Genomic DNA, 20,131 nt, shown 5'->3' with positions numbered 1-20,131 from the left:
CCACCCATACCACCAACTGTTTTGTTTGGCAATATCGGATCCAAAAGTTGGAATTATACAATAAAATGCTCCATTTAAAAAAATAGTCATAAGGTACTTGGGGCAGCCCTTATCAAGTCCCTTAACCACAATTAGAACATATTTTTTTTCGTTACGAGAGATGGGCGCACATCCAAAGTTGCGCCCCCGAGTCGCACCCATTACAACGCCATATCCTGGAGCCGCTCCTTGCAAGTTAATGAATACATTGAAATATTGGAGATAAGTGTACAGTTCTAAATAACAGACAAAATCATCCTTAGAAAGTGACAGTCGCATAATTATTATAGGTCAACTATCTGACTAAATACTCATCCTAATAACTATGGGAAAGTAGTCAAAAGTCCACTGATAAGAGTTGAATTAATTACATGAAAGTTAGAACTGATATAGTACTGAAATATCTTCAGTCGTTTATATTTTAAAGTAAAATTCCTGTTCAGTAACTTCTTAAATGATAATGGTATTGGAAGTTTGAAGATTATAAGGAAATGATGGAGAAAATAACTGAATTGAACACTGGAACACAATAATCTAGTTCTCTAATAGCTCCATTAACACTTCGGTTAAATCTTGGTACCTGGTGTCCCTGTACCATTTTGGTTTCATCTGAAGGCAATTTGCTTACTCGTTATGCATATGTTACAAAAAAAAGTACGAAGAATAGTTTTACATAAAGTAATTACAGTTTGTATATTTTCAACGGGAATCGGAAGTAAACGACATATTTTGCAATCATTAAAGGCTAAAAATGTGTGTTTATAGTATGTTCTTATTTTTTTCCATGTTTCATTCTGCACACAAAACCCTTTAAAACTCCACCAATCCTTAATCATTAAGATCTTACTTCATTTCATCTAACTATTCCGTCGCTTGCACTGTCTACCCTAAAGCGTCTATCAGTCGATCCATTGCGTACCTTTTCTCACCTGCTTTACGTGTTCGTTGAATTCGACCAATATTGATGCATCATATATTTGTTCAGAATAACTGATAGGTTTATTACGAGCTAGACAGTAAAAATGATATTGCGGTTACGTCGATTTTACCACTGCTTTGACAATGTTGACCGAGATAAGTTCGTGGAGAAAACTACTTTAGTACGGCATATCAGGCAAGTTTATACGTATGATATGCAATTTGTATAGCGATATTAAATCCCGTGTTTTCATTGAGAATACTATACTTTATCCATTTCTTTCAGCAAAAGGGCGTACGGCAATGGTGAGGGGGTCACCAGTAATGTTCGCATTTTTGTTTGAGTGATTTTTAATGATTAGGAATCCTTCCTCAAATATAATTATGAAAAAAACAAGAGTCGAAATAAGTGTACGCGTCGACCAAAACTTGGTCAACTATGTCCCTTTGCACCTATTGTTCAGCCCTGATTTAGCACGGTGCTAAAGAGATTCCTGAGAGATCAGCAATTTGATAACATTGACGAATTGCCCAGTGTAGTTCAGGCGGCGATATTTTCCCTTCCACATGACTAGTACATGAATAGTTACTATGCTTGGGTGGAAAGGTGTAAAAAGTGCATCGTGTTCCATGGAGAGGTTTTTGAAAAAAACAAATTGAAATGTAACAAACTGTTTGATGTTATGCTGTTGTGAACATGGCGTCAATGACGTTAAGTCGCATACTAAAATATTTTAAATCACATTTTTTTTAAATGTTTCAATTTGTCAAACTCTTGTTCTATTTTTTTTATGAAATAAGCATAACCGAGAAGAATGTTTCAAACATATTAATTTCGAAAAGATACAGCGATTTAAGGATAAGCAACCACATATCATTATAGTTCGTATTATTATCTCACGGCAGTCAATCATTTTAACCATAACATTTTGTTATGCGTTGAAAATGCTTTAAAATTGGGAATGTGGTTCCGCATAGGATTGACTATTTGTTGTAATAAATATAAAAGGTCTGAACAAAAATCAAACATCGTCTACAACTTGCATAACTTGGTTCAGTTTAATGTTGACAACGTAAAAATATGGATTTTCATTGAGAATGTTATCGTATCTTAGGTTTTAGCAATTTCTTTACATATTTGTAGCTTTTACATTGACAATGATTTGCCTCGTTACAAATCTTAGAACTTTATTTGCTATAGTTGCTGAATATTGTGGTACCATTGAATATTTTGTGGTGTTCATGAATTGTAGTTAAGTAGGAAACAAATTGTGAAAAAAAATATCCAGGTTCTGATCTGAATCTTGTGGTACCATTGAATATTTTGTGCTGTTCATGAATTGTAGTTAACCAGGAAACAAATTGTGAAAAAAAAATATCCAGGTTCTGATCTGACTCCATGCACCTTATGATAAAAGTTGTTTTGCAGTGCAACTTTGACCTTACTCACATAAGCTTCATTCTTTGTTTCGTGAACAACGGCTATGGAGGCGTATTTATAAAAAATATCTTAGTGAAAACGTTCGACAGTTGCTTTTTTTCTAATTTGAACTTGGAGATAAATAACATTTTTTACACCAAATGTACCAAATTAAAGAAGGAAACGATCTAAATAATAAAGGAAGATAGATCAATTAAATTTAATAGAGATTATTTGAAATATTCGTTGTTAAAATATCAAAGACGCTTTATGAATACGGCCCCTGATTCATAACCTATAAGATCAACGTCTATCCCACGTTAAACATGTTTAAGATGGTCAATATGATAGGTTTTTTGGTTTTTAATTTTTGTCCTTAACCTATTAATCTGAAAATTTACTTTTTGGAACTGTATTAGTAATTCTTTGGGTGCTGATATGTATGTTACACAAAGACAGAAAGTAGTCTGGGGCATTCTGTCACAAACATGAACAGGGATTATATTTGAATGTTCGACTACTTGGCTTGTCCCTGTATATGTTTTGATTGTATTAACGACTCACAGATAACACAATGTGTGTATACCACGTGATACATTGCGTCATAAATGCTACGTCGGGAGGCAATATTTTGATTCGAATGAAGACTTTGAACAAAGATAACTTTCCGATTTTTTTCTATTTCAAATGAAACATATGCTATTTTACGAGAGAGGTGCAACGTTATATATTTATCATTCGGAACTCCTCGGCCATTTTTATTGAAAACAACCTCGGATGTACACCAGTTGAAGTAGTTCGTAAATGTTTGAATTATATCATTAATTACTTAGTTAATTAGTTTTTTAGAGTTGTATTTATTGTTCTAAGTTTGTATTGATTGCTAGTGATGTGTATTATTGCAAACATATCTAAGGTTCCCAAGAGTTAAGTCATAAAGTTTAACTGATAAATAAAATTACTACGCGATCTACTTGCAGCGGACTTAATATATTAATTATAGAAATATAAATGTGTGTGTGTGTGTGTCTTGACAACAAGGATGCTACTGATAGACCTACATAACCTATAGAACATCTGATATAAGTCTATAATGCATTGATTACCAATCCTTCTTGAGATTGACCTAGAACATTTTCGAACCGGACATAACACGAACGCAAATTTTAATAGAACTCCTACGTGTTTACTAGCTAAAACTGATGTACGAGCGTATCGGTCATTTTGTTATAGCAAGCAAAGCAAAAAAAGATAAGAACAATTCCAAAATGGACAAAAACATCACATAGAAGGCCTGCATCCTTGTTTCCTTACAAAGAGTGTTGGTTTCATATCAAGCCTCGATACTTGGTCAAATAAAATTGTGTTATTATTGATAAAGCTGACCCCTTTTGGCCATGCACAGTCCTTAATGTACTCTAGACTTCCTTGCATTTACTTTTTTCGAACGAACGATATTTCCCTTCATTCTGGCCATTGGCATTACCTTCGCGGTGGCAGACCACAAACTGGAATGTACAGGATTTTTTTTAATTGTTTCGTGTTTAAGTGGTGCAAGTTACGTAATGCGTTTGTGTTTTAAAGATTGGAAAATGGCGTTAAATGTCAACTCAATTCGGTATAAATGGCATGATTTAAAATGTATTTATTGTTATTGTATTTATTGTTTTAACTATTACTATACGTCTGAATTTGCAGGGGAAACACCCCGAAAAAACTCAACCTTTTATATTGTGTAATGTATATTGGAGGCTCAAGGTTTACATAATTTTAATAACTATCATTGAACGTGTAAGTAACTATTTTAAATAAAAACAAATAACAATCTTTTTTGCCACAAAATTCTTATCTTGGCCTGGGATAGTATTTACATATTGGTCTTACTAGAATCAAAACAATGTAGCTAATCAGATTGGGTGATATCAATAACGGACGTATACAGTAAGTTTAAGCTGCACTCTCACAGAAATATCTTCTTCACATTTTTTTTTGTCTTGGAATGAGCAAATTTTTAGCGTAAATATCTGCAAACCGATCATATAATACGACTGACAAAATATTAGACTGCAGATTTTCATATTTTCGTTCGAAAATAAATGTTTTATTGCTTACAGCGTTGCTAACGGTTTAAGGAAAATGCATAAAACATCAATTTTTTAACCCTAAATATGAAAATCTACGATCTGCTCTTTTGTCACCTGTCTTAGATCACTGGTTTCCATGCATTTTCGCATACATGGCCTCGTTCCAAGACAGAAAATAGAAAAAGTTGTCAAATGTTCAATCTGTGAGAGTGCAGCTTTCGGTCAAGGATGTATGACCATACGATTGACTTATGTTGTATATTGAACACCATCCCAGGTCAATTAAGATAAGAATTATGTGGCAAAAACACAGGAGTGGTCGACACGTATTTAGCTTAAAGGTCGTTGTAGGTCATTTCTAGTCAAATGACGGTCACAAGGAAAAAAGTTTAAACAGTCTTGATAACACTTAATCGTTAAGGTTAAGAGCTATTGTTCGTTGATTCTTTTTTATCGTTTTTTAACGAAAACCGAACTAGTTTTTGAAACTATCGCAACATCTTCCGGAGGCGGTTTCATCGGTTCGTTCCATCCGAAAACTAGTCAACTTTGAAAAACGACATGGCGGACAGCGCTCCATCACGTGTGTTATATTACCTTTTATAGAAAAAAATGCAAATGACCATCTGCGGTATCATTGCTCTGAAGAAGAATAGAAACAATTGCTACATGCAGTAGCTACACCATGTTGTTGAAAACAGTACACAAAACCATGCATTTGTTACTTCAAACAAAACTATCAAAACCGGTTTCGAAACCATGAAACCATTGATACCAAAACTGAAACTGGTTTGGTATCAACAAAAACGCCCTTAAGTGTGTCAAAAGAAACAACAATATTGCCTAGCAGATCAAATATAGTTGAATAAAGATCATTAGACACAAGGATCTGGAAGCAACCTGGCTGGATCTTTTATTACTAAAGCTCAAAAGCTTTTAATGTGAAGCTATTTACAGACCTCCCAAACCGACTTACTTTTATTTTATTTTAGAAACTGTATGTTTCAGTACACAATTTGCAGCGTATGAAACGCTTAATTATGAAAATTAAAACGCATATTTCAAGTAAAAAAAGTGTTAATTTAGTACTTTTATTGATATGTGTTATTTTAAGCAATTATAATAAACGATTTGAGTAGAACTTGTAAAACATCTTCCACAACTATTGACCTTATTTTAGTCTCAGATAATGAAAAGATTTCTCAATGTCGTGTGATAAAAATATGTATTAGTGAACATTTAACGTTATTGTGTAATAGAAAAATGTCTTAATCATTCAAATGGTAGCACAACACTGTTAAAATTCGTGTTTTTTTGAAAAGCACCTAGCAAGACGTCCAACAAATTTGTTATCTGCAGACTGTAGTGCTATTATTATCAGTGACAATGTCTTCGAAGTTTGGGACCTATTTCGTGTCAATCATAAATAACATTGTTCACGTTAAAGAAGTGAGAATTAAACAACGGACAGATTCCTGGATCAGTGCCAATATTCTTCATCAACGTGCGTGACAGAGCATCTCATATGTCTATAAAAAGATATATCTGAGACACTCTTTAAACAGTTAAGAAACAGAACACAAGATCTTATTAGCAAGGCTAAACAAAATTAAAATTAGAATTTGTGAAAATAAAGCTAATGTGTAAGATGGTATTCCTTCCATGTTTGTAATGGATTATGACACCTTAATTGCCTGCCCCCTTACGCATATAATCAATTTATCTATAAATGCTGTCCGCGATGATTTATAGACAGTAAGATTATTTCGTTGTTCCCTTTATAATGAAAATGATAAAACCGAAGTCAGGAATTATCGACCAGTTTCAAGTTTTGTTTCCAAGATATTTGAGAGGGTAGTGGAACAATATCTTAAAAAAGACTGTATATTTCAGTCTGATTTCAAAAGTGGTTATTCAACAGACATATGTCTTATACATATTGCAGATCAAATTACGTTTCAAAAATAAAAGGGTTATTTTGTTGGCATGGCTCGTCTGGATCTGCAGAAGTATTTCGATACTGTAGACCATCCCATTATACCGATGAAGCGCAAGATCTCAAACACAATACTATCAGATGGTTAAAATCATATATATTTCTAATATACACCAGCTTGCGGATGTTGTTGGAATATTTTTATCAGCTTCTAATAATTAACATGTGGTGTTCCTGTTTTTTGTTGTTGTTTTTTTTTTAAATTAAGTCTGCTATGGTCTAAAATTATATTTTACTTTATACCTGATTAGAAATAAGTCATTATGATATTGCAAAGGGATTGTCAGATGATCTGGAATTAGTGAGTCAAGTTATAAGACATTAATTAGTCTATTTTGTTTCGCTCCAAGCCTAAACTAGGATTAGATCCTGATCTAAATATTAATTATAATGGCACTGACATCGGACACATCAGTCAAATATCTAGCTTTGAGGTGCTTCTGTAGATAAAAAAATGTCATGTGAATCCACGGTCCGTTCGGCTATAAGAAAAGATTATAAATGCAAGGTTAAAATGTCTTTTAATGAAACGCGTTTTTACCTTTCTAAATGTATCGAAAGTTTTTTTGTTACGGCCCTAATTCAGTGTCATTTTGATTACCACTGCTAGATCTTTCTGGCACCATGGTTTAGGCAACATATGGAAAGATAAACCACAAATAATGCAGAACATGTTGATAAGGTTTGTCCTTAAATCCCGAAACTTTATACAAGTTAATAAGAGAACCACTCACTTTGTGTCCTGTTTTTTTAAATAATAAATGGTTTAGCTCCTAAATAACATGGATGAGTCCTTTGTCCACACAGTTTCAATTCATTCTTATAGAAATATGTTTAGTGAAAAGGCGATCTTTTTTCTATCCATAAAACTAAAGGTTTTGGACTGAAATATTTTTCTCACATAGGATGTAGTCTCTGGAACAAGCTTCCATCGTCGATCAGGAAAATGAATACAATTAGTTAATGGTTGCCATCAAAAGACACCTGCTAAGCATCTACGCATCTTTATTAACAGTAAGGTTGCAAATGCACATTTTTATTTTTAATATTTTATGTTATAGTTTTCCAGTCATTTTTTGAAGTTACAAGCAATTTGTCTGTAATTCTGTCTATTTATGGTTTTCATTTTACATTATAGTTAATGTTTCATTATTCTAACCAAACGTAATTGAATTTCAATACTTTTGTCTCTGATATATTTTCGTTAGAAATGTTTATACCCCTCTTTGTCACACCAGCCATAACAATTAAGGACCACCATGGAAATAAGGGATGTGACTTGCATGGTTTTCATAACTCATCTTTGTTTTAGATAATTCATTTATGTAACATGGTGTTGTTGTTATTACCATCATGTGCATCTTATACTGAAATAATTATATCTATCTAAGCCGAAACGTTCAAATCGACACAAATACATCATTTAAAACCTTTTTTCGGACTCAGACATGTCTACTGTCGTTGTAACGACACCAGCCACACAGACTAGTGCACCACTCGTTACTGCCAAACCCGCAAATATAATTATATGTGCGTTTTCTTTGCAAACCGGATGCATATTACATGCATACCTTATCGATTATAACATTCTGTTTTAAGTATGCTGAACAATTTGGCTTTGTTCTTTTAATGTTATAGGTTCGAAGTGAATTGAATAAACTTTAAAAAAGAAATGATTTTCAGATGTTTGCCAATGCTTGTACAGAAGTAAGGATATTCAAATTAGCAAAATTAGCCAAAACTGAAAATAAAACCTCACGAAAATTTAAAAATCATTTGCAGCTCTTCTGTAATGACAACGCCAGCTAGTCAGTCACCGTGCAACGGCAGCCTGGGTAAGTGCAACCTGCAAGACAAGGACTTTTACTGCAGGATAGAGTTTTCCTTGCGGAAATTGTGATTACATAAGTAAGTCGAAAAGGAAGAATGAAAATGAAAGTAGCGTATGATTCATGAATTCTACGAGCACTGTTCGTATAGTGCGTGGACAAAAACACTAATTCCTATTCTATATATACTGTGATGTGGGTAAGATCAAGAATTCCTTACACATATTTAGTCAGTGCAACAAATTCAATTCATAGTATTACTTAAAAAATATACTTTGTCTATACCTAAGACTGTAATGACCAACGAAGCGGCTATTTGTTTGGAAAAAATAACATAGATACAAGGCGAAGAAGCGCTCACGTACGGTTGTTATACATGCCTTGGTAATGATGTGGGCCTTTCAATATGAATGCAGATAACCGATAGCTGCTCGGGTGAGCTCGACCTTGTTGAAACAATTACAGACAGTCGAGGTTAGGGCAGTGCGTCCAAATGCTGGTTTGTCCTGTCTGTTATATGGATTTTAAAGTAACTATGCACACATGTTTACCACGAGAAGCCGGAAAGTCGTGCGCAAAACCAATATCGGTAGGTCGTTGGTCAAAATTCTTTGAATTTTGGTTTGTTGAAGCGGTAACTTTGACTTATATTTGGGATTTGAAAATGAAATGATTTGATACGAATGCCCACGCATGTTGGACCCGTTTTAGTATGCTAAAGGTCAAGGTCATACTTGTTTGATTGGTCAGTAATTATTGTAATTTAAAGTGTATGGTCTATATCATGGATATGCATCAGTGGATTTTAAATGTTCACCAAGAGAAGCTGGCATGTAACGTGCAATACACAGGCCAGTAAGTAAGTCAATGGCAACGGTTGACCAAAAATATTGCAAAAAATTGCTTTCACCTAGTGACCTATTTTTTGACCCCGGGTGACGTAGTTTTAAACTAAGCCAAGATTTCATCGAGGAGAATTCTGATAAAGTTTCAAGATGATTGGAGTGGAAATATTACCCCTGTTTGTTTAAACGTTTTCTTTAAGAGTTGACCTAATGACCTAGTTTTTACCCCCATGTGACCAAGTTCAAGTCGGCTAAGATTGCATCAACAGGAACTTTCTGACCACAGTTTGCACAAAGCTAGACCAATAAATACTAATATTTGGATTCTGGCAGGATTTGTTTTAAATATTTGATCTAGTGACCTAGTTTCTGACCTCATGTGACCAAGTTTCAAACAAGTCATTGATTTTGTAAAGGAAAATATTCTGATTAAGTTTCATATATATAGGACCAGACATACTGTCTCTATTATGTTAAAAGTGTTTTTTACACTTAACCTAATGACCTAGTTTTAGACCCAACATGGTCTTGTATTATATTAACCCTCAAGTCCATCAATGAAAGCATTCTGAATAAGTTCCATAAATATTGGACCAAATATAACGACTCTGTTGACCAGGATTTTATCAAGGTAGACATTAAGACCAAGTTTGAACATTATCTGATTAATCCATACCAAGATATGGTTCCCTGCAGAAAAAAGTGACTTGCAGACATCTCCAAAACAATGTCCCCCTACTGATTCGGTGGGGAATAATAACTTTTCACAGGTCTTAACCATGGGAAGATGGCTTGTCAACCCAATTCGAAAGGAAATATGTCCAATGAAATAGGTCCAATTCGTTTAGATTTTTGCTTGTTTACACAGCTATTAAAATTTTTTGTCTTGGAATGAGCCAATTTTTGCCAAAATCCATGGAAACCAGTGATATAAGACTGCTGACATAAAATTATATCACAGATTTTAATATTAAGTTCAAAAATTAATGTTCTATGCATTTTTCTTAAACAATTAACAACTGTTTAAGCCATAAAACATTAATTTTCGAACGGAAATATGCAAATCTGCGATCAGATCTTTTGTTAGTAATCTTTTATCATCGGTTTGCAGATATTTACGCAAAATTTGCTATTTCCAAGACAGAAAATAAGTTGTAAAAACGGTAAATCTATGTGAGTGCAGCTTTTAAGGGGTGCGCTAGTATAGGTTGCCCAATTTTTTTTTAATGCATTATGTATTACTTTAATGACCAAAACAAAAAACAAGAGTGACACTCACAAAATACGCCCATCAATAATTTCTTGGATTCTAAGACAACTTACTGTCACATTGGCCCTTTGAGAAGCAAGCTTTTCAAGAAGCAAATGATTTGGCAATCCCAAATCATGCCCAAAGACGATCAACGTGTTCGGGATTTGAAAAACAACATTCATGTAAAAATCGTCTCCAAGAGATGATTCATCCTTAATCGTACCCAAGAGACAATCAGTGTGTACTTGGCAAAGCATTTATACCGGCAAACATTCTTGGTGAAGATTTTATAGCTACAAACATTTTCAGCAAGTTTGGTGAAGGTCAGATGAGAATTGTTCAAGTTAGAGAGTAGACAAAGCTTAAAATGGCAAGGGCAGTAATCCTGAAGTGCTTCGGGGCATTTGGCTGATTATCATACTTGACCGATTCATTTTACCAACAAATATTTTCAGCAAGTTTGGTGAAGATCAGATGATAACTGTTCAAATTAGACAGTGGACAAAGCAAAAATGGCAAATATTGACCAATTCAAGGGCCATAATCCTGAAGAGCCTGGCTGGTTATAGAACTTTGCCAAGAATATATACCAACAAACATTTATAGTAGCAAGTTTGGTGAAATTCGGATAAAAACTGTTCAAGTTTGAGAGTAGAAAAAGCTAAAATGGCCAATTTTGATAAATTCAGGGGGCCATAACTCTGGAGTGCCTAAAGCGATTAGGCTGGTTATCGAACTTGACCTAGATATTTCACCAACAAACACTTTCATGAAGTTTGGTGGAAATTGGATGAGAAATGTTCAAGTTAGAGAGCGGACAAAGCTAAAATGGCCAATTTTGACAAATTCAGGGGGCCATAACTCTGGAGTGCCTAAAGCGATTTGGCTGGTTATTGAACTTGACCCAGATATTTCACCAACAAACACTTTCATGACGTTTGGTGGAAATTGGATGAGAAATGATCAAGTTAGAGAGCGGACAAAGCTAAAATGGCCAATTTTGACAAATTCAGGGGGCCATAACTCTGGAGTGCCTAAAGCGATTTGGCTGGTTATCGAACTTGACCTAGATATTTCACCAACAAACACTTTCATGAAGTTTGGTGGAAATTGGATGAGAAATCTTCAAGTTATAGAGCGGACAACATTGTGGAGCCGCCCGCCCGCCATGGGCGTTCCCACAATACGGCCATCGTAAGATGGGCGTATAAAAAGCATATGATATATTTTTACCTTTTCACAAATCATTCATTGATATTTTTGTTTTGATCATCAAAGATAAATGACTTTCAAAACATATTAATGCATTAAAATCAAATGAAATGGATTAATTTCAATTCAAACAAATTTGTAGCAAAATTAAGAAACTACATGTATGACACCAAGATCATTAAAAGTTACGACCAACATCATTTTCTTGAAATGTGACACAGGGGAATAATATAATTTGCAACAATCAGAAGCACCATGTATCATCATTTAATATTACATATTGTGTACAATTTTTGTCCATAATTGGAGCAGTAAAACAGAGAACAAATTAACAATACATTATTATACTGTATACTACAGCTGTAGTACAAATGTTGCCTATTAAATGTATCAATATTATTTCCATTTAATTAATGAATTTAACAGGTCAAAATATGTGTATTTACAGAATGAATGATTTGCTACTTCAGAAAAAAGTTCATTTATAAGAAAAGTTACTAGGCAAGTAGCAATATTACAATTGTAACAGTTAGGACAAGTAAAAATACTCCAGTTCACACATTCTTTATTGATGTGTTTGAGACCAATGGCATCACATTGATTTTCTTTTTCAAGGTTTTTAGAAACAAAAGTTCTCAGAATTAAAAAAAATGCTGCCTGCTTTTCTTTCATTGTCAAAGATTTCATATTTCATTAGTAAGGCCTAATAGATGTTCATTAGTTTAGCCTTAAGTTATCATCCAAGTTGCCAGAATGTCATGTAACTATCAGGCATCACCACACAGGCTTTGGTTGTTGTGTCAGAAGAATGCCAAATCGTTTCTTCAATGTCACTCGTTGTCTGGAATACTTGTCCTCTGGGGAGAATCTTGCAGGATGTGCAGACATCGTGGGGCGGCCAGAGGGGTCTGTTTTCTGAAACAAAAATGTAGTTGTAAACATACAGGTATGTGAACGTCTGGCTGTGCCAGAAAGGTAGGTTTGTTTCTCCAGGGAATTAGATTTGGGCCCAGTTAGGTAGATTTTACCATATGCATGTTTTATGTGATTTCTTTAGTTTCTGTGTCTTTTTTGTGTTTTTGGTACTCTTCAAATGAAATTTTATCATATATTTATCTCATTGCTTTTCCTTTTCAGTATTTACTGTTCGAAAACCAATAACTCTTATCTTGTTTCTTGTTTTAATTTTCCATTAAGTATCATAAATTATTCTAAAATACAGTACCAGGGCTTTTTCTGCCCAATTTGGGAAAAAGACCATAGACATTTTGGGAAATTTTGGGTCGTGAAACTGCCGAAATTGGGAAATTTTACAGTTCAAAGAAATAGCTACCTAGTTTCCAGCGAATTAGGAAATGCTTTTTTATTAGTTTATTTCTCTTTAAAAGACCCAAAATGGCTGAAATATCAATCCTTGGGTGTAAATATTTATTGCAATAAATCGATCATGACAGATAATATTTCATACAGATATCTGAATGTGATGAAAATCAATGATTTCCGAATTCAATTATCAAAAAAAATCACATAATTGATATGATGTTGAAAATGATCCAGTACATGTATAAAGACTTGGTAAAAAAAAATTTTTTTTTTTTTTTTAAATTTTGATTGGGATTTTTTTCTGAAGATTGAGAAAAATATCTTGTATTTTGCTTTGAGAATGGGTCCGATAGTCGGACCCGTGGGTACTATAGAAAAAGCCCTGAGTACATAAATTTATTTTCACTTGAAAAGCATTTAAAACAAAAAAATCGAAAAAATAAGAAACAATACTGATAGTAAACCTACATACAACATAGTAAATGGTTTTGTAGATATAAAACAATGTTTTTATCATGAACGTTTCATAAATAATTAACTGGCCATCAAATCAGGCAGTTTCCATGAGGTGTAAACTTTATTTTTAGTTCTAGGCCTTTGAACTCACCACTACACATCAAGTTAACACTGTTTATACACTAGCTTTTATTTTCTATTCCATTGATTGTCTTATCTTTCATGGATGCTATGAAAACAATGAACCAATAATCGCTGATTAAGCTAATTGGTAGGTTCATGACAGGCCACGCAATAACAGGTTGTTTGGGAAAGCAGCCCAAAATGGGTGGTAAACTCCTACTAAGGCCATCATTAAAAACATGTTGGTTTGCAGTGCTCCTACCCACAATTTTTGGGGTGGGTAGGTAGGTAGTCTTTTTTTTTTTTTATTTCTTTTTACAGACGACAAAGGCAAATCTATATGACCCTCAGTCTGATGTAAGGGGCATGCATATTTTAGATAACAGCACTGAGAATTCAATGACAGAACCATTTTATTATTTTTCAGATACATGGATACACTTTAATTCTTTCTAGTTAGTCTTTTAATAATGGGTCTCCCAGAGTCCTTGCAGGGTTTGCAAAGCATCAAAGGACCAAACACGAAATTGGCCCAAAGAAACAAAATGGGACAAAAAAAAATTGAAAAAAAAACAAACTGTAGCGGTAGCGATAAAAAAAATTGGGTCGGGCTAATTTCGGTAAGTCGGTCGGAGCACAGCAAACCAACATTTTTTTAATGATGGCCTAAGGATACATGTGATAATATCCCAGACATCCGAGATTATCATGGAAATCGTATCTCTGTCACCAAGTCAAGGAGTGTGCATGTTTGTCCCGGAAAGTCATAAAAAAAACGAAAAAAATAATCTCGGAATTGATTATCTTAATTTTACCAATGTAAGTCAGCTATTTTGCCTGTCCGGAACACTGGTCGTAAAACACAGGACATGTTGACACTAATCCGTTAATTGGTACGTGTGTCATCGAGGTCATCGTCAATCACCTGATAACTGATCTATTGGCCTATTGTTGTGCTTAACGAGTCGGGGTGGGTTCTTGTATACGAATTCACAGAACCAAAAAGCAAATTCTCCCTTAATCCTGGACTTGAATTTTTATGTACATGTAAACTTGGCTAAAAATAGAATCGTGCAGACCTGGCTAAAAATAAGTCTCTATCAAAATTATATGCATCTCCAAACGGAAAAAAGCTCATCGACTGGAAAATCTTCTTGATCGTCTGGAAAATATTGTGTGTCATAAATTGCAAACGTTTTAAATGTGATGAAAAAATAAATATTTGGTAAACCATATTCTCAACCGGAAGTAGACTGCATATCGGCCAGGGCTTTTTCTATAGTACCCACGGGTCCGACTATCGGACCCATTCCCAAAGCAAAATATAAGATATTTTTCCCAATCTTCAGAAAAAAATCCCAATCCAAAAAAAAAAAAAAAAAAAAAAAAAAAAAATTTGTTTTTTAGAAATTCTTTTTACCTGTACTGGTTCATTTTCAAGATCCTAATAAATTATGTGATGTGAAGTATTTTTAGTAATTGAACTCGGAAATCATTGATTTTCATCACATTTAGAGATATGAAATATTATCTGTCATGATTTATTGCAATAGATATTTACACCCCAAGGATTGTTCTTTCAGCCATTGTGGGTCTTTTAAAGGGAAAATAAACTAATATTAAATAATTTCCTAATTCACAGAGACTAGACAGCTTTTTTCTTTTCACTGAAAAATTTCCCAATTTCCGCATTTTCACGACGCAAATTTTCCCAAAATGTCTAGGGTCTTTTTCCCAAAATGGGCAGAAAAAGCCCTGTATCCTCCTGGTTAGCACTTCATTTAAAGCCTGGGAAAATATCTGGTGGTTTTATTTTTGAAAGAAAATGCATAAAAAAACAACATATCAAGTAAAAAATACGTCTTTGCAGTCAAAATAGGTACATTTTCCCGACGTTAAAAATGACTAAAATAGTCCCAGATATGCTCTAGAATGCACCACAGACGTTCCCCGAGGGGGGGCACGTGTGCGTTGACATTATGACGAGTGTCCCGGAATTGACCAAAGAAATTATCACATGTATGCCTACTAAGGCTTAATTCTGGCACAAGTCAGAGGCAATTTTCTTTTGATTTTCAAAATCGAAGATTAAAACATTAGTGTTAGATATTGTAGGGACAGCGGTAGGGTGGTAAAAGTAGCGTCAACCGCGCATGTGCAAAGCCAATTATTGCGCAATCGGTGTTTTCGCTAAAACCTGACCCGGAAATTTAGCATATTTTATACGCGTCAATGCAAAGAAAAGAAAGGTTAACCAAATGAAATATTAGCATAAATGGGTGGGATTAAGTCCAAATATGGCGTATATGACCTACATATTATATAAATGCTGATTTTTAGTAGGGAGAATAAGGTTTGAAAACTAAACAAATCGGGATTTTGTTGAAAACGGCCATATACGCGGATCTTTCTGTGGTTTTAATGAAGTTTGATCATCATTCTAAATAAAATGGGTAACATTTACACCGTATTTAACCGTAATATATGTGAATTTAGGTTATTTTCAATATTGGTGCGCGACCGCGAGGGGAGTTAAGAATGGATAAAATTACCTCCCCTGCCAATCGAGCACTTACTAATGTGGACGTTTCCGGAACGATTGCAAACAAAAATTAATGCGTATTACTTCGTAATTGCAACAGCGATTTGTATCTGGTAGATGACAATATTGCCGTTTGGTGCAGGTTGGTTATATTGAGTTATTGCATGTATGCATTTATTGAATCTTATTTGTTTGTCTGATAAATTGATGCATTTTTGTGATATCCTTTTCGTACTCAAAATCGTCGTACTTTTCATACATTTTTTTTGCAATCGATGTTAAATATATAATCTAAAAAAAGCAAAACTAATTTAAGGCAAGGCTTTCTTCTCATTTATCATGCACAAATATTGGTTCCAGTGTCAAACCTGAAAGTAATGTGTATAACTGAGTTAACAAATGGTTTTGTTTAAAAAATAAGTGCATTTGTATTCAATTCATTTTCAGAAGAAACTCACTGACTCCGTGACAGAGTGTGTCCGCCTCGGGCTGGTTCAACTTTGATGGCAAAGAATATAAAGGATTTGTTATATCAGTGGTTCCCAGCTTTGGAGAATGGTATAATGTTAAATATGACAATGATGATGCTATTTATGCATATAACTTATGTCAGGATTACAAACAAGGTGATTTGCAGCTTGTGGTAGAATAGTTGTGCTATTTATAAAAGATCAGCTTAAGCAGTATTTAAAGTTCAATGAAGATTATTTGAGCTTTTCAGATATTGACATAGAAACTGGTGTTGGCATAATCCACATTATTTACATGTAAGACACATTTAACAGTGCACATGTTCCAGTTGAAATCCTCTGTGTCTGAGGGAGAGTGTTAACTTTCCATTAACATTTATTATTTTCAGGTGCCAGTTTAACACTCTCATCTCATCCCTCATCAATCATGTTTCATTGTTAAGTTAATACTATTAAAAGGCACCCATGTTTCATTGTTACGTTAATACTAAAAGCATTCATGTTTCATTGTTAAGTTAATACTAAAAGCATTCATGTTTCATTGTTAAGTTAATACTAAAAGCATGTAGCATGTTGTTAAGTTTAGATGCTTTATAATGTTATAATGTTAACAAATGTTGCTTGCCTAGAACAGTAGATTAGTTTCCGAGTTTTAGTTAAGAAAAGTTAATTATTTTTTAATAAAACATAAGGCAGTTTTTTACATACTAAATGACAAATATCACATTCCATTCTTTGGTTCTAAAGCTAATAATGCTTGCTATTTCGGTTTATTTTCTGTAGATAATGTAAAATAATAACACATGCTAACAGTTTATGTTCAGAATTATATTAACAGTTGGTTTATGGGGTAACTTCATAGCTTCTAACCTGACATTATATCATTCTTGCAGTGCATTATCATTTCGTAATTGAGAAACTAACCTGTTTAATATGTATTTTTATAAAACTAATGTAAAATATAATGTGATGAACATTTTTTCCCATATAAATGTCTTATATGAATGTTTTGCCTATTTTCAGGTATTTCTGTCTTGGCGCGGCGCACTTCGATTCATCTTAGCAGCATACTAAGAAGTTGCCTGGTCCAATAAAAGATACGGGATAGGTCAGTTTAATATGTATTTATATAAAAGTAATGTAAAATATAATGTGATAAACATTTTTCCCCATATTAATGTCTTATATGTATGTTTTGCCTATTTTCAGGTATTTCTGTCTTGGCGCGGCGCACTTCGATTCATCTTAGCAGCATACTAAGAAGTTGCTTGGTCCAATACAAGATACAGGATAGGTCAGTGATGGTTATAGAAGCAGTCAGGAGTGAATTGTGCACTGGAAAAACATTCTAGAGTGGAATAAAAAACTTGGGTCAGCTTTTTGTGAAAAGTGAAAAAAGTGACTTTCCGAATGTTGATTTTTTGCATAATCTGGAGTTGTTAAATTCTATGTGCTTTGACATAACATAATAAAAGTATACATTTTTGTTATAAGTATGGTTATATCTATCTGAAACAGTAAGGTTTAAGCTGGATTTGATCTTTTTTAAAAATCACTGATTGTTGCTAGTAAAAGGGTCGAAAAGCGGTAGATTTGGTCCACCACCGGTAGAGATTACATGATTGAATTCCAATGAATCTTTGTCTTACTTTCAGGTCTCTCTTTAACTCGAGGCATTTCTTTCAAATTTTATAAAAAAATTATCCGAAATGCCCGAACTGTATCCGAAATAAACTTTACTTTATATCATAAGACCAAACCAATAATATTGTCTCTCTTTTTTAAATCATTCGACTGCATGATCAACAATTTACCTTCAATGTGTAGACTCTACTTCCCTGAACATCTAGATAGTACATCAAATACATGTTTCTGGCTTTTCTAGTCAACACGTGCGAATCAAAACAAACTTATCCGCTGGACGCTTGCTTGTGATAAGTCAAATCGGCACAACTGCAATCGGGGTGCGGGGTGATACAGGAATCCAGTGGATTTCACGTGAAATCCACTCAAAACGTGAAATCCACTCAGAACTCAGTTATTTTAATTAATAATTTATTTTTTTTGTATACATATTAGAAAGTGCCTCATGAAGGGTTTATATTTCAAATTTTATTGAAATTGGTAAAAAAATAAAGAAGTTAGAGCAATTTTTCATTTTTTTCCAAAAATAGATCGGAAATCGAGGTGAAATCCAGATTCCGATAGGTGAAATCCACTCAGAACTCATTAATTTTAATAAATAATTTTCTGTTTTTGTATAATTATTAGAAAGTGCCTCATAAAGGGTTTATATTTCAAATTTTATTGAAATTGGTCAAAAAATGAAGAAGTTAGAGCAATTTTTCGAAAATAGATCGGAAATCGAGGTGAAATCCAGTTTTCGAGAAGTGAAATCCACTCATAACTCAATAATTTTAATAAATAATTTTCTGTTTTTGTATAATTATTAGAAAGTGCCTCATGAAGGGTTTATATTTCAAATTTTATTGAAATTGGTCAAAAAATGAAGAAGTTAGAGCAATTTTTCGAAAATAGATCGGAAATCGAGGTGAAATCCAGTTTTCGAGAAGTGAAATCCACTCCTAACTCAGTTTTATTAATTAGTAATTTTTATTTTTTGTATACATTTTGGAAAGTGCCTAATAAAGAGCTTACATTTCAAATTTTATTGAAATATATCAATAAATGAAGAAGTTAGAGCAATTTTTCGGAAATCGAAATGAAATCCACATTTTGACAAGTGAAATCCACTTTTTCAGACGTGAAATCCACTCATAACTCATTGATTTTTAACAAATTAATTTTTTTTGTTGAACAAATAATTGATAAGGCTTTATCATGTGTTTATATTTCAAAAATTATTCAAATTGATCCAAAAATAAGAAAGTTGTAGACCTATTTTGAAAAAAAGATCGGAAATCGAAGTGAAATCCACATTTTGACAAGTGAAATCCACTTTGTCTTATGACCTGCTAAACATAAGCTGAATTGGGGGTATATATATACTCAAAAGCAACCTGACTAATATTAAACCACGATAGTAATAGCTGATTACGTTAACGGCTTATTGTTATTCACAAGTCAGGGTCTTATGACCTGCCAAACATAAGCTGAATTGAGGGTATATATATTCAAAAGCAACCATACCCAAATACAACCACTAAGCAACCTATACGACTATCTAAGACTATCAAGATGGCGCAAAAAATAGCTTTGTTAGGTGATAGCTACATAGCTAGACTAGGAAAGCACTGTCATTACGATTTACGCGTAAGTATTAAAATAATATTTTAATTTTTATTTAATTTAGATTTCGATGCAATATTACTCCATTATTAAATTACATTTCTAAACTTATTGTTATCATATTTATTTCAGTGCCCCGGTCAAGTACAGTTCTTCTCCAAAGGTGGAATGAAGGCATCATCACCCAGATATATCAACGAACTAATAAATTTCAAACCTAACATTACAATAATTACATAACGACATTACAGCTACATCAGAGCCTAGAAAGATCGCTAATCATATCATAAGTATCTCTAAACAACTGAAACACAATGGATGTGGAAAGGTATATTTCACATACATAACAGAAAGGGGAAGCTTCAAAGACAAA

At 33.5% G+C, this 20,131-nt stretch overlaps 1 long non-coding RNA gene across 2 annotated transcripts; it reads left to right on the top strand.

The window, feature by feature from the left end:
* Positions 1 to 15,978: 15,978 nt before the first annotated feature.
* Positions 15,979 to 18,002, top strand: LOC128242364 (uncharacterized). Of its 2 annotated transcripts, none has more exons than XR_008262593.1 (4): positions 15,979 to 16,181; positions 16,487 to 16,597; positions 17,533 to 17,617; positions 17,719 to 18,002. It is a non-coding gene; the product is annotated as an uncharacterized LOC128242364 (long non-coding RNA). The 2 variants fall into 2 exon arrangements; XR_008262594.1 differs by having other exon boundaries at positions 16,487 to 16,665.
* Positions 18,003 to 20,131: the final 2,129 nt, after the last annotated feature.

The sequence above is a fragment of the Mya arenaria genome, chromosome 8, assembly GCF_026914265.1.
Source record: "Mya arenaria isolate MELC-2E11 chromosome 8, ASM2691426v1".
NCBI classification, from domain to species: Eukaryota; Metazoa; Mollusca; class Bivalvia; order Myida; family Myidae; genus Mya; species Mya arenaria.
The sequence above is the reverse complement of the archived record's forward strand: the minus strand, read 5'-3'. Positions and strand labels throughout refer to the sequence as shown.